The sequence below is a fragment of the Opisthocomus hoazin genome, chromosome 1 (genome assembly GCF_030867145.1).
Source record: "Opisthocomus hoazin isolate bOpiHoa1 chromosome 1, bOpiHoa1.hap1, whole genome shotgun sequence".
Lineage (NCBI taxonomy): Eukaryota > Metazoa > Chordata > Aves > Opisthocomiformes > Opisthocomidae > Opisthocomus > Opisthocomus hoazin.
This window is the reverse complement of record NC_134414.1, coordinates 150,175,256-150,188,820: the sequence shown is the minus strand read 5'-3', so window position 1 is coordinate 150,188,820 and position 13,565 is coordinate 150,175,256. Positions and strand designations below refer to the sequence as shown.

Below are 13,565 nucleotides of genomic sequence, written 5' to 3'. Positions count from 1 at the left end.
ATTGCTTTTCTTACTAATATTCCTTCTATGAGAGTTATATCAGGCAGCAAAGCTTTTTGTGAAGCTAATGCTTCCTGTCTGGTTGAAGCTAATGTCTTCAGAAGAAGCATTTCCTGTGAGCTGGTATTGTCTTTTCAGAGCGTGGATTTGCTGTGGTTTGTTGATCGTTACAAGACAAAGGAGCCAGATGCAAGCTGAATTGTCTGTAACCCACGCTTTTTTGAATGTGTGCTTCCTGCAAAGGTATACACCAGCTCCAAGCTGGAGGACAGCGTTTAGTTTGATTGGTTATGTTTTAATAAGTTGAATTTCTTAATTTCTTATACTGAAATATAGAAAGGAAGCCTTTCATTGAATTCAGTCCTGCATTCTGTATTTACATTTTTTGATACATACGTGTTTTAAATTAAGAACATCTTGCCCTACAATATGCAGTCAGCTGCAGCAGCACAACGAAGATCTCAGGGGCACAGGGGCAGAATTTAGATCCAGCTTGCTGGGGAGTGTGATCAGGCTGATGTTTGTGTCAGAAATCTGCCCACAAGGAGCCACAGATTTGTAAAACCATGCTGAAGTTCTTTGTCTGGTCAGTATTCATCCTTTATGTGATTTCTGCTGTCTGCACAATAGATTCTGATCTCGTGAGTTAAAGTGCAAGGTATAATTACTAGGAAGAACGGGACTAGCTTGATTTGCCCCCAGAGAAATGTTTTACATTGCAGTTGCTCATGCTCTGCCTGGCTGAGTTTGAAACGTCAAAAGCCACAGACTCTTAAATTTTCCTATGGAAACGGGTCAGCAGCATCCCGTGGCTCACTCCTGCAGAACTGTCCCTGCAGCTGGCATGGATCCGCCAGCCCCTTGAACCACACGCGGCACAAAGTGGTGTGAGGGAGAAGGAGGAGATCTTTGGGGTGCAGAGGATGGGAAAAATCTCTTTTAGACCTTACCAACAGCACCACAGAAAGCAACCTAAAGTCTGTTTTAACTTATTAAATCCAAGGAATCCCTTCTGGTAGCCAGAGCTTTGTTTTATTGGAAGGCTAGGCAGGACCTACCAGCCTCTCCAAAGCTGCTGTAGAGGAATCCAGTGTCTGTTCCATTTAGCCTTCATCTTCTTCTCTTTCATACTGAAATCTTACTAATTGTGACAGAATCACAGAATAATTGAGATTGGAAGTCAGCTCTGGTGGTCATCAACGCCCAGTTCAAAGCGGGATCAACTAAAGCAAGTTGCTAAGGACATTGTCCAGTTGGCTTTTGAATGTCTTCAAAAATGGACGCTCTACCACATCACTTGTGAAACCTGTTCCATTTTTTGACCACACCCACTGTAAATTAAAAAAGAAAAAAAAAAAGAAAAAAAAGGAAAAAAAAAAAGAAAAAAAAAGAAAAAAGCTTTGATTGTTAAGATCCCCCCTGAGCCCTGTCTTCTCCAGGCTGAACAGTCCCAGCTCTCACAATCTCTCTGCATATGAAGGACGCTTCAGTCCCTTAATCCTCTTCGTGGCCCTTTGCTACCTGCTTCAGTAAGTCCATATCCTTGTTGCACAGGGGAGCTCAGAACTGGACATAAGACTCGATACACAACCTGACCAGTGCTGAGTAGGCGCGGAAGGATCACCTCCCTTGACCTGCTGGCAGCACTCGGCCTAACACAATCTAGGAGGCTGTTGGCCACCTTTGCCACGAGGGCACATTGTTGGCTCATTTTCAACTTGTCTGTCTGCCAGGAATCCCCAACTTCCCAGACAGCTGACCCCCTCTATGCACTGGTCCCTCACCATGTGTGTGACTTTGCATTTACCTTTATTGAACTTCATGAGGTTCCTCTCCAGCCATTTCTCCAGACTGTCTAGGTATCTCTGAATGTTGGGACAATCACCTGGTGTATCAGTTACTCCTTTCAGTTTTGTATCATCTGAGAACTTACTGAGGATGCATTCTGCCCCATTGTCAAGGTCATTAATGAAGATGTTATACACTACTGCATCCAGTATCAACCCTTGAAGCATGATTCTGCTCACTGACATGCAGCTGGCCTTCATGCCACTGGTCACAACCCTCTGGACCCAGCCTTATAGCCAATTTTCAGTCCACCTCACTGTCTACTTGTCTAGCTCCATACTTCATCAACTTGCATGTGAGGAAGTTGCAGGAGACAGTGTCAAAAGACTTACTAAAGTCAACAGAAATAACATCCACAGCTCTCCCCTCATCCGTGGAGCAAGTCACCTCATCACAGAAGGCTATCAGGTAGGTCAGGCATGTTTTTCCCTTTGTAAATCCATGCTGACTACTCCCCAGTCACCTTCTTGCCGGTTGTATGTCTGGAAACGGTTTCTAGGATTAGTTGCTGCATCAGCTTCCCAGGGGCTGATGTCAGGCTGACTGGCCTGTAGTTGCCTGCATCCTCCTTGAAGACAGGAGTCACATTTGCTGTCTTCCAGTCTTCAGGGACTTCTCCTGATCACCATGACCTTTCGAAGGTTATTGAGAGTGGCTTTGCAACGACATCAGCCAGCTCCCACAGCACTTGTGGTATGTCCCATCAGGGCCCATGGCCCTGTGTATGTACATTTCATTTAAAAGCTCCCTAACATGATCCTCCTCCACCAAGGATGTCTACCTTGCACTGGACTTTTTCATAGTTTTTGTAGACCTGAAATTGCTGAAGGCAAGTTCTATCAGCAAAGATACAGACAAACAAGGCACCAAGTCATGGAATGTATCACCCTTTTCTATGTCTTTGTGACCAACTCCACTGAGTATTCAGCAGTGGGCCCACATTTTTACCTAGTTTTTGTCTTGCTGATGTACCCATGGAAACCTTTTTTGTTGCCATTCACATCCCTCATCAGTTTCAAATCCAGGCAAGCTTTGGCTTTCCTAACCCCTTCCCTGCATGTTAGGGGATTCCTCCTGGTTCATCCGACTCTGCTTCAACCTCTTGCATACTTCCTTTTTATGTTTGAGTTTAGTCAGGAGCTCCTTGCTCATCCATACAGGCCCACTGCCACCTTTCCTTGGTAGCCTACTCACTGGGATGGACCATTCTTGGATTCAGAGGAGCTGAAAACCCACCAGCTAATCTGAACCTTTCTTCTCTCCAGGACTGTCTGCCATGGGATTCGTGAAAGCAGATTCCTGAGCAGGCCAAAGTCTGCTCTCCTCAAGTCCAGAGTTGTGAGTCTGCTTTTCATTTTTTTTCCCCTTCTTTTCAGGATCCTGAACTCCACCAGCTTGTGGTTACTACAGCCAAGCCTAACGCCAGCTTTCTCATCTTTGACCAGTTCTTGTTCATGTCCTTAAAAATAAACGGAGTAAGAATAAAAAGAAGGAAAATAAATGAAGAAAAGGGATGGAAAATATTTTTATCTTTTGAAATTAAACATATATGTTCCTGGTAACCTGCAAAGTGAAAATAATTATGCAAATGTTCATAGAATTATGTATACAGATTTTGATTAATTCTCAGAATTAACAAAAGAAGTGATTTGTGAAGTTCTCTTCTGTTCTGAAGGTCCTATAATTTCTCTTCTCTATCTGAAACCAAGTCCCAACCTAACTGTAAGGCAGGCATGAGCAATTTTTTTCTACACAGACCAAAGAGTTGGGTGGAAAGACTGATATTGTTGGACAGATCAGAGAAATTGTTTTTGCAGGAAAGGAACTGGCAGTATAAGCCTATGATTTTATAGTGGATTCTACAGATTCAACTGGTTCAGTGTATTCTGTTGCTCAGTGAATGTGACATTATAATTAGCTCAAACAGAATTTTGTGAAACCGTGTCAGGCACAGGTTTTGTCGCTATAACTCTGAAAGGGTAAAGATTTGTGCTGGGGTAAAAGTATGCAAGTTTCCTGTGTGGGTCACCACAATACTTTTTTCTCATCTCTCAGTTGCCCTGTTTCAGTCTGATGGTAATCATCATTTTGTCGTCCTGCAGAGTCACATATGGAGACCAGGACAGATGCACCACCTGCTCTGCTATTGCATTTCAGCTTCCTCCTATGGAATTAAGGTAAACGTGTGTGTCCCCCCCCCGGCAATTTTCTTGTCCAAATGCTCAAAGGACTTCTGTTTGTAAATCAGTATGTCATTGATATAGATCAAATGCATCTGTATTGCTTTTATTGACGGTGCTTGCAGTGAAAGAGAGAAATGTGTTCTGCAAATTGTCCCACTAGAATTACCCATGTCTATGCTTTTGCTACATATGGAAATTTAATCCCTCACCTTTGTCATCTCAGTCAAGCCGAAGTTACTTACTTATATGGGCTGATGTGGAGAACGCTAGGTAACTTCACTTCCCTGTGACAGCAAGACCCCCTGCCTAACATTGACCTACCTAGCATCTGTCATAGCAGCAGTTTAATCACAAAAGACAGAGCTTTTCATGAGCTATTGTCATTGCTCAAATGATTTTTTATTTCAGAAAGCTGATTTAGGACACCATTCCTTCTATGTATTACTCTTCTGCTAATAATATGCTCTGTCATTAAAAATGATTCCTAACTGCTGGGAGGAAAGCTCTGTTGACCTTCAGGGAAATTCAGATCCAGACCTGGACTTTGCAGCTAACTGGACTTCTAAATTCCAAGTAAAGCAAAGTGAAAAAAACCAATGCTTAAAAGCATGTGATGGGAATAAAAAGGAGCACATCTATCTGAATGTGAAACACAGTACTTCTTCCAAGAAACAGATGATGAGAAGACAAAGAACAGAGGAGAACAAGAACAAAGGTAAAGTCTATTAATAATGGGAAAGATGTATGCATTGCTGCATAAACAGTCTAACAGATTTCATGTCTGAATTAGAGATTTGCATTTGTATGCTAAAAATATTTTTTTCTGTCCTGCTGTTTGAAGTTGGGAAGGATGGGCAGTTCAAGACAGGTTAAAGTTGGAGACTTGCAGCTCCAACAGAGTAAGTAATGTGTGGTCTAATCATTTCTGTTGATGCCGTATCAAAACAGTCATTATGTCTGGACTTCTCTTCAGACGTAATCCTGAGTTGTGACTGATCAATAAGCCCCTACAATAGGAGAAGGCTCAAAGGAGATGGGCAAGTGCAGTGTGCTCATGAAGTGTGCAGTGACTGAACGTGGCTGCCAGAAACAAAATTCAACTTTTGAAAAGAAATTGAAAAATTGAACTGAGGGGACCAGAGAGGTACCATTTTTTAGATTAACCGTTGTATCAGTTGGGTGGATCAGCTGGTTGTGCAAATTTTTGTCCACCAGTTAATTGAAAGAGTGAGACTATCTTTCTGCATTAGCCAGACCAGTATGGGGGGAGTGTATACGTGGCTCAGCCTAACACAGAGTGCAATCACTGAACAACTGGCAAAAAGAGCTTTGAAGAGAGCAACAGGCTTGAGCTGCTTAAACCCACATATTCCTGCCCAGTGCCACCCAGCATTCGTTGTGATGGTGAGCATATCACAGAGCCTGGCAATGAGAATCACGTCTGTATCATGATCGATCTGTGTATTGAAATCGCTGTATTCTGCTAAGTGTAATTTGCACTTGTGCTTTCGGCACATAGCTGTATCATTCTGCTAAACTGGAATCCCGTGCAGCATCACGTGTCTTCAAATAAGTAAATTTTATATTAAACATTAAATTATCCGTGTGTAGAATATCAAGAAGAACCCGGTCAGAGAGTATTGGGCTCTGACGTGAGTGCAAGCTGAGGTAAATAGACACCGCAGTTCAATGCAAGTTGTATTTTTAGAGCTGATCCCATTTAGAAAGCCTCACATTTCTCCCATTTATGTTCTTTTTCTTTTTGTTAGATTCTCCTGTTTCATGTGCTACTTGCTGGATTATTGCAGTGATTCTAGGGATCCTCTTCTTGGCATCGCTGGGGACAACAGTGGGGTTTATTATCAAGGGTAAACAAATCTCCTTCATATTTTAATTTACAGCTTTGTCAGGGAGCAAAACAGAGGTCTTGAAACCTGCACAGGTGTCCAAGAAAAGCCTGGAAGTACATTTTTTTCTCTTAAAAAATACTTCTTTTTTTCTGAGATTTTTAAATGTTAAGCTTGGTCTAGTTAGACCTGCCCTCAGCAGGAACAAGAGAGTAAGAGGTAGAGGATATCAAAGATGCCTTTGGATGAATACAACTCTAGGCTGGAGGGTATAGTCTGAAGGCCCATTTCTTTTCTGTGGATTTTTCTGTACAGCGAGAAAATAAACCCTGAGGTGTTCAGTGGCCATCCATGGGCTAGTAGCACAAGCTGCTCTCCTGTTAGAAAGGAAAAGGAGGGTCCTTCAAATGGCAAGACCTCCATGACTAGCAGCTGTTATAAAATAATTCCTGTTCCTAGGAAGTTTAAGCCCTTTGACCAGCTTGCTATGAAGCTGATGTTCAGGTAAGTACAGGAATTGGAAATGCCGTTTGTACAAAGCAGCAGTACTTCAGAAATGTGCTACAGGATGTGCCCGAGCAGCAGCCAGTGCTGGCGGTGGAGACTGGGTGGAAATGGGTGGCCTGCCACAAACCTATCAAGTGCCAGAGCTTTGCCTGTCCCGTTGGACAGAAGGAGATATGGGCCAAAGATGAAGTTTATGTGGAGATGACAGAACAAAAATGGGAGGGAAAACCAAACAGGTAAAAACACTGGGAAGAAAAAGGAAGGTCCCAAGAGATCCCTACACGCTGTCCCACCTATTCCCAATCTGGAAAATGGATACCCTTTACAGAGCCCTCCAGAGGTAATTACACTGTCTTTGCAAGTCTCAGGAGAGCTCCAAGGGCAGCAGTACTACTGTACTGGTGGAAAATAATTTTCTGGATCAGGTGTATTTGTGAAATCTGTTTGTGATGAACTAGGCTACAACTATGAACGGGGAAGAGAGATGTGTGATTGTTTTGCAGGCTGTCCATGTCCACACTGCCCCGAGAAGTGGATAGCTCACAGAGGGAGCTGCTACTCCTTCTCCAAGGAGAGGAAGGACTGGTATTCCAGCCAGCAATCCTGCCGGGCGCAGGGAGCTCATCTCCTGGTGATCAGCGATACCAGTGAAATGGTGTGTGTCTTCGCAGTGGTAAAGGCAGAGGGCCTTTCCCATGCTGGACGGTAGGATTATGGGGGAGAGGGTCCAAGGCACTGTACTGCCCACCTCTTCCCCTTCCAAAGGGCCTTCGCAGGGCACTGGGACCCGTACTCACGACCCTCCTGTATCTGGCAGGGGCAAGTCTTTCCCTTGGCCACTTGGCAAGAGGGACTTGCTTCTCTCTGCCTGCATCCACTGAGCTTGTCGTGGGCTCAGCCCTCAGAGCCCGCAGTCAGGAGGCTAAGGAGGAAGGGTGTGGCTGTTCAAAGGACATTGAGAAATGGCCCCAAAACTCCATCTCTCACCAGTGGTCCTTTCTTTCTGCCTCAGAACCCAGGACTTGACTGGGTTTCTCCAAGCCTACTGATCTCTCTCGGCCTCTCTGTCCCTCCTAGGACTTATTCCAGATGATGCACACCAAACTCCATTGGATTGGTTTGCGCAATGGCACTGATGGTGACTGGGCCTGGGAAGAAGGCTCAAAACTTAGTGGCAAGAAGTGAGTACGGTGCTTCCTCTGTATGTTTAGATAAAGGGACTGAGATCCTTCCCATGCCCTTAACCCTTTTCCATGAAATGTCCCATCTGTAGCTGTGGGAAGTTGACCAACAATGAATGCAACTGCTAAGGGATGTTCAGAGCATCTGCAGGCTCTAGCAGCTCCAGAACCGAGGGGTTCGTCCTGCCTGGCTGCTGGAGCCCAGTCGGGTCCACCCAGAGGCCTGGGAGTTTCTGTCCCAGGGTGAGGGACACAGCTGCTACTTTCCCATTTGCAGGTTCAACCAGTAGTGAAGCTGAGAATGTATCCCAGAGGCACAAACACGGACACAGACACACATGCAAGCAAAGGACTCTGCCATGGCTGGCTACACACACTGCTGCAGACAAGGCACTGCCTGCAGCATGTAATGCTACCAGGACTCACGTAAAGCACAGCTACAGGCAGAGAAGTCCCTTGCTCCTCTCTGGCTGGTTCACTTGTGAAGGCACACACAACGCTCTCAAGGTTCATCAGCACACACACACGTTCACAGATCCCCCAAGCACCGGCACGGCACCTCTCCATCTGACACCCCGCCCATACCCCAGCACCCCTTACCCACCCCACAGGTCCCCCGCTCACCAGCTGGTCCAGCTCAGTGATCGCTGGTGAGCAGACCCATGTACTCACACCCCTGTCTCACAGGCACCCCACGCTTACGGTGCTCCCCCCATATACCAGCACGGACCCTCTGCCCACCCGACAACCCCTCCCCAGACCCAGGGACTCGCACTCACCAGCCAGTGCAGCCTGGAGCTTGCCGGGGCATTGCACACTCCCGTCCCATGCAGCAAGAGCTGGGGGAAGCCACAAGCCCTCTACCCCCGGCGCCCGGCACCGCCACCCAGGGTCCTGCACCCCCTCTGAGCCCGGTGAGAGGGATCAGGGGCTGGGCTGGGTCAGATGAGCACTTTCAGAACACCGTCAGCTGCTCACACATGGCCCATCCCCTCCTCTCTTTTCACCCCCCTTCCTCTAAGGGTTCCTCAACGAGTTTTGCACAGTCACACAGGCCCTCCTCAAATACCCCAACTCCTCCTGTTCCTCTTTTTACCCCCGTTCTTATCAGTTACAAATCCCAGGGTGTGCCTCTCCAAAGCTGTGCCCCAGAGTTTCTTGATAGCCCATCAATTAGTGGCTGAAGAGTTTTGGTCTTTGCCAGTTGCCTCTGTTATTTTATGTGCACCAGGTTTGTGTCTCTGAGGATTTCTGTTTAATCGTTTCCACCACCTTATTAACCTCTTTTGCACTGAAAGGCTTCTTGATTGGATAACTTTAATGAAGTAGAAGCTTTCACCTTCCACATACCCATACCACAGGTTTAAACTGGTATACTTGATAGTTTCTGTCCCAAGGTCTCCAAATGCCTTAAGCGGAACAGTAGAAAATCCCTTATGGGACAGGACTTTTCTGTTTTTAGTGGTGGGAAATGGAGAGCCCAGAATGAGACTGACTAACCGAATGTCTCACAGCAAGCTCCGAGCACAGCAAGCTCTGCTGCCAGACCTCCCGTGTCCCAGGATGGGTCTTCCCTGACACGGGGTCATGAAGTCCAGTTGCAGCAAGTCTCCTACCTCCAAACTGTGGGGTGTTCCTCCCCCTGTCAAAGTGGGGATCCCTCTCTAATGTTCCTCTGCTTGTGTGCTCTGCCCATGTCTCCCACAGGGTCCAGTCCAACAGCCCTGTTCAGAACTGCGCCGTTCTGCTGGAAGGTGCCATCCATGCTTCCAGCTGCGAAGTCCTTGCTCCATGGATCTGCAAGAAATCTCTTCGGTGACCTCTGTGGACCTTGTGTTAGGAAGTGTCCTTTGGAAGGCTGTGCTAAGGCTTGATCCCTGTGAAGGTGACTCAGGAAGCTTCTCTGAGAGCGTCTGGCTGTGCTCCTTGCTGCTGGACACCTGCCTTAGGGCAAGCAACGAATGCAGCTGCAGCCAAAGCCCCGGCACAAGCAGCTGCAGCAGGTCGGAGTGCTGCTCCTGGCTCCATTCAGCATCACACTGGTGATGTTCATGTTCATCACCATCAGCTAGTGACAGACGGTCTTCAAAGTGGTGGAGAGGGGGAACGAGAGATTTCTCTAAGTGCCCCTCAGTCACTTTCAGAGACACCTGAGCACTGTTGCTGGAATGCTGTCCTGGCATGGGAAATCCTAGGGAAAGATGGGACTGTAATCTGTCAGCTCGTGCAAACTGTGGGTTAATTTCTCTCTCTTGTGAACATTGGTGACGTACACCAAGGCTGAAAGCTAGCCTGAAGTGTGAATTTGGCCTGCTTTTACAAGTGCTTGGATCAGATAATATCCAGAGGTCCCTTCTACCCTAAATTCTTCTGTGGTTTGTCTTTGTACCTGGAGAAAACTGGAGCATGCCTCCCAATTTACCTTGCGGTGTAACGAGCTGTGAAGGAGTAAACCTGTTACCCCGCTGAGATGAAAATAAATATCAGTTGCTTCTAACAGTTACTTCAGGAATAGTGACTGTTCCTGCTTTCCTCCCCAACACCATTGCTCAGTGCATTGGGTGATTGATAAATGAGCAGAAAAGAAGCTGGTAGGAGGAACAGAGCAAGGAGGACAAGGGGTGAAATATTTTCTTTGCAGTAACACTGCAGAAGAGGATCTCCTGTTGCATAGGACAAGATACAGCTACGGCTATTAATCGGGCTCCTATCTCAGCAGATACAGCTACGGCTATTAATCGGGCTCCTATCTCAGCTCTGCCTGAGGAATTACAGACTGATATTTTTCCTGGAGGTTGGTATACGCAACAAAGTCACATATGGCACAGAAAGTTTTATTCCAATGGTTCAGCCGCTTCCTAGAAGCATATAGAATATGGCTGTAGCTAAATCTGCTGTTGCTGAAAGTACTCCTCTGTTTTTGTTGTTCAGGTAGACCATTACTGGAGGGAACTTCCCTGACAGTTTTCAAATTCGAGATTTCAATGAAAGAACCTTATCAAAGAGCTTTATAAAAGCACAGTGTTGATTTCGGTGTTTATCACTAAGTACAAATAGCAGCAATGGGGCACTTAGAGTTTTGATATTGTGTCAATCCATCCAACATAGATTCATACTTCAAAAAGCATATGTTGTGATAACATTTCCTTTTGGAGAAATCGCTGGTCATTTTTACTACTCAGGACAGCATCTAGAGGTTAAGCATCACACAAGGTCTGGAGAATACATGCACAGAGCAGCAAAGCACAGAGGTTCTCAAATTTTGCAGAATTCTGTTTAGAGTTCTTCCTCTGTCACAAAATGAGAGTGTTGCAGGTCTGATACCTTTATCGAACTTATTGGTTTGCTTGACACGAGATTGTTCTGAAAAGTTCTGCGGCAGATTTTGTAGATTGAGGGTTGCTTTTAGTTGAGAATCATTAGTTAAATCAGAAGATCTGGTCTCTGATCTGGACTTACTACTCATGTTCCACTCCCTGGGATCTAATCACCAGAAATGACCCCTGAGATGCAGTTTGTTTCCCTACAGGACTTCAGAAAGCTGCTAACACTTCCTTTTTCCTGTAAAAATGTCAGTGTCTCCAAGAACTAGGAAAGTTTCAGGGACGGCAACACATTCTTGTTCAGAGTACAGTCTATGAAGTGTGTGCAGAGAGAAACGGTGAAATCTCTGCAGAGAGTGCCATAGGTGAAGTGTGGGGATCATCACATCATAGATGATGATCTGTGAGGCACTGTTATCAAATAGCTATCCCACCATCCCGAGGAGGTAAGAAGGGCATGCAGCACCACACATCCTGGTGTTCGCTGACTTTACATGGAAGATGAGGACACACAGGCTGTTGCAAGGTGCAACACATCGTGTAGGGCTGGGAGCTTAGGCATTGCTAGAGGGTTAAGTGAACACATGAGAGGAACCATAACTAGATTTATGTATGTCAAAGGGATATTTGTTTGAAAAAGAAATCCTTGTTTCAGGATGCCTGGAGCACTCTTTAGAGAGTCTTTATGTTACTTTAAGTGAGAAGGAGTCCAGAAATCTCTCCAATGTCTTTCTCAGTCTCAGACCGATGCTGTACGATGTGCGGTCTCTGCTGGTGGCATGCTGAAGGACTGCAGATTACGAGAGGAAGGTAAGACATATAACCAGATGACAGAGATGGGAGGACAAGAAACGCTGCTCTGTCACCCCGTCCCTGCTTCAGCATGCTCAGTCAAGGGGACCCCACAGAGGAGAGGGGAGCTGGCGCTTTCCCTGCAACTGGCTGGACATGCTCAGCTTCCAGAGGTGGGACGGGGCAGGCAAGGGGTCACAGAGCAAGGGGCAGCCCTGAAACCAGAACAGAGCAAGGTGATCTGCTCTGAGTGCAGACCTCCAGCACAGCCTCATGCCTTCTGGGGACTGAGGGTGTTTATTGCTTATTTCATGCAGAGCATCACTGAAAAAACTGCTGAACCACACCAGAGAAGGACCAGCCTGACAGGGTAGAGCACTCAAACGAGATTTTAGGCCCCCCCCCCTGCAAATAAAATCTGAGTTTCTTTTATTTTCAAGGTTATCTTATCCTTGTTTGTTATTTTGTGACTTTACAAAACCTGCTTTGGGAGGTGGACATCTTTGGACATGTTCTCTTCCAGAAGGCAGGAGGAGTGTTCTGTCTCAAGGCTTGGGCAGACAAAGGCTTTTACAACAGCATTTTGAGTAGTTAGGAGAGTGTTACTCGTATGGCCCTTGTCCTTATCTCCGTCCCTTGTATCCCCTCTGCCTTTCCCAAGTTCCCTGTACAGCAGCCATGACTTCTTCCTTGCGCTAAGCCTTACCCTCTTTGTCTGTTAGCCACATTTTCCAGGGCTGTGAAGCAATACTGGGATGTATTCACGTCTGACAGTGCAAACTACAGCAGCAACTACAGCTCTTGGGCTCTCTCTTAGGAGAATATTAAGTGTATCATCTGCCTTGCTCTTTGTCTGCTGTATACAGACTTCTGTGATGGAGCAGAGCCTGGTCTGGCTCACCTTTTGGAACAGAAGACCTTTGTTCCTTTGGCTGTACATAAGCACTGGCTCATATTTGTGAACAAAGGGCTTTCTAAGGCAAACCCCTCATCATGAGGTAGAGAAAATCATGGTACTAAGAATAATACTGAGGAATGTGACATACCTGAGGACAAATCCTAAAGTAGTCATAGTCTCTCTGCTTTGCAAAATACTCATCTTGATTGCCTTGGGAAAATTTAAAAATTTTCAGCAGCCATCACAGCAATCTTCCAGGATTTTTTGTGCCTTACAGTAAAGAATAAACAGCAGCTTCAGCCCTACACTGCACACTGCAAGTCACTCTCCAATCCGAGAACTCTCCCACGACTGTGCTTATTGTATGCATACGAAAGGTGTTTATTTTCAAAGCCCAATCAGTTCAGAAGCAATTAATAAAACAATAGCAAATGTTACTCCTTTATGCTCATTAGTTTTCTTCAAAAACAGCAGAGGTGTTTCAAATACCTTTTGCTAAATACCATTGTTTTCTGTATTTCCTTCTAGCAGAATGTAAAGAAAATCAGGCAAGATTCTTGGCACGTAAGTTCTTCTCATCTGGGTGTTTTTTCAGCCTCTGAGGAGCACTCTCCTGTTTAATATGTACGATAGCGCCTCATGAATATACGAGTCTTTTCTCAGCACGTGAAATTTGTGCCCTATTCTCCCTGTAGAGTCTGAGGAATGAAAGGAATGGGTTTGGGTTACTTTTGCAGATTGTATCGCTTGTGACTTTTCCATAATCGACTATCAGATCCACAAACTACACTGACAGCGCTGGAGGAGTGGGAAATTATCTGGGCTCTGGAATTACAACCACTGTTTGCACATTCTAAGACAAAAATGTTTTAGCACAGACTTCTCTTAAAGGCACTGTGCATTGCTGAGCTGCTCCACTGGTTGTCAGAGGGAAGGGTCAGGGAAAGAGCATGGCCAGTGCTTCAGAGAGCATAGAGATCAAAATG

At 45.7% G+C, this 13,565-nt stretch overlaps 1 pseudogene; it reads left to right on the top strand.

Moving 5' to 3' along the window:
- Window positions 1-2,013: 2,013 nt before the first annotated feature.
- LOC104328383 (uncharacterized) lies at window positions 2,014-9,406 on the top strand (annotated as a pseudogene).
- Window positions 9,407-13,565: the final 4,159 nt, after the last annotated feature.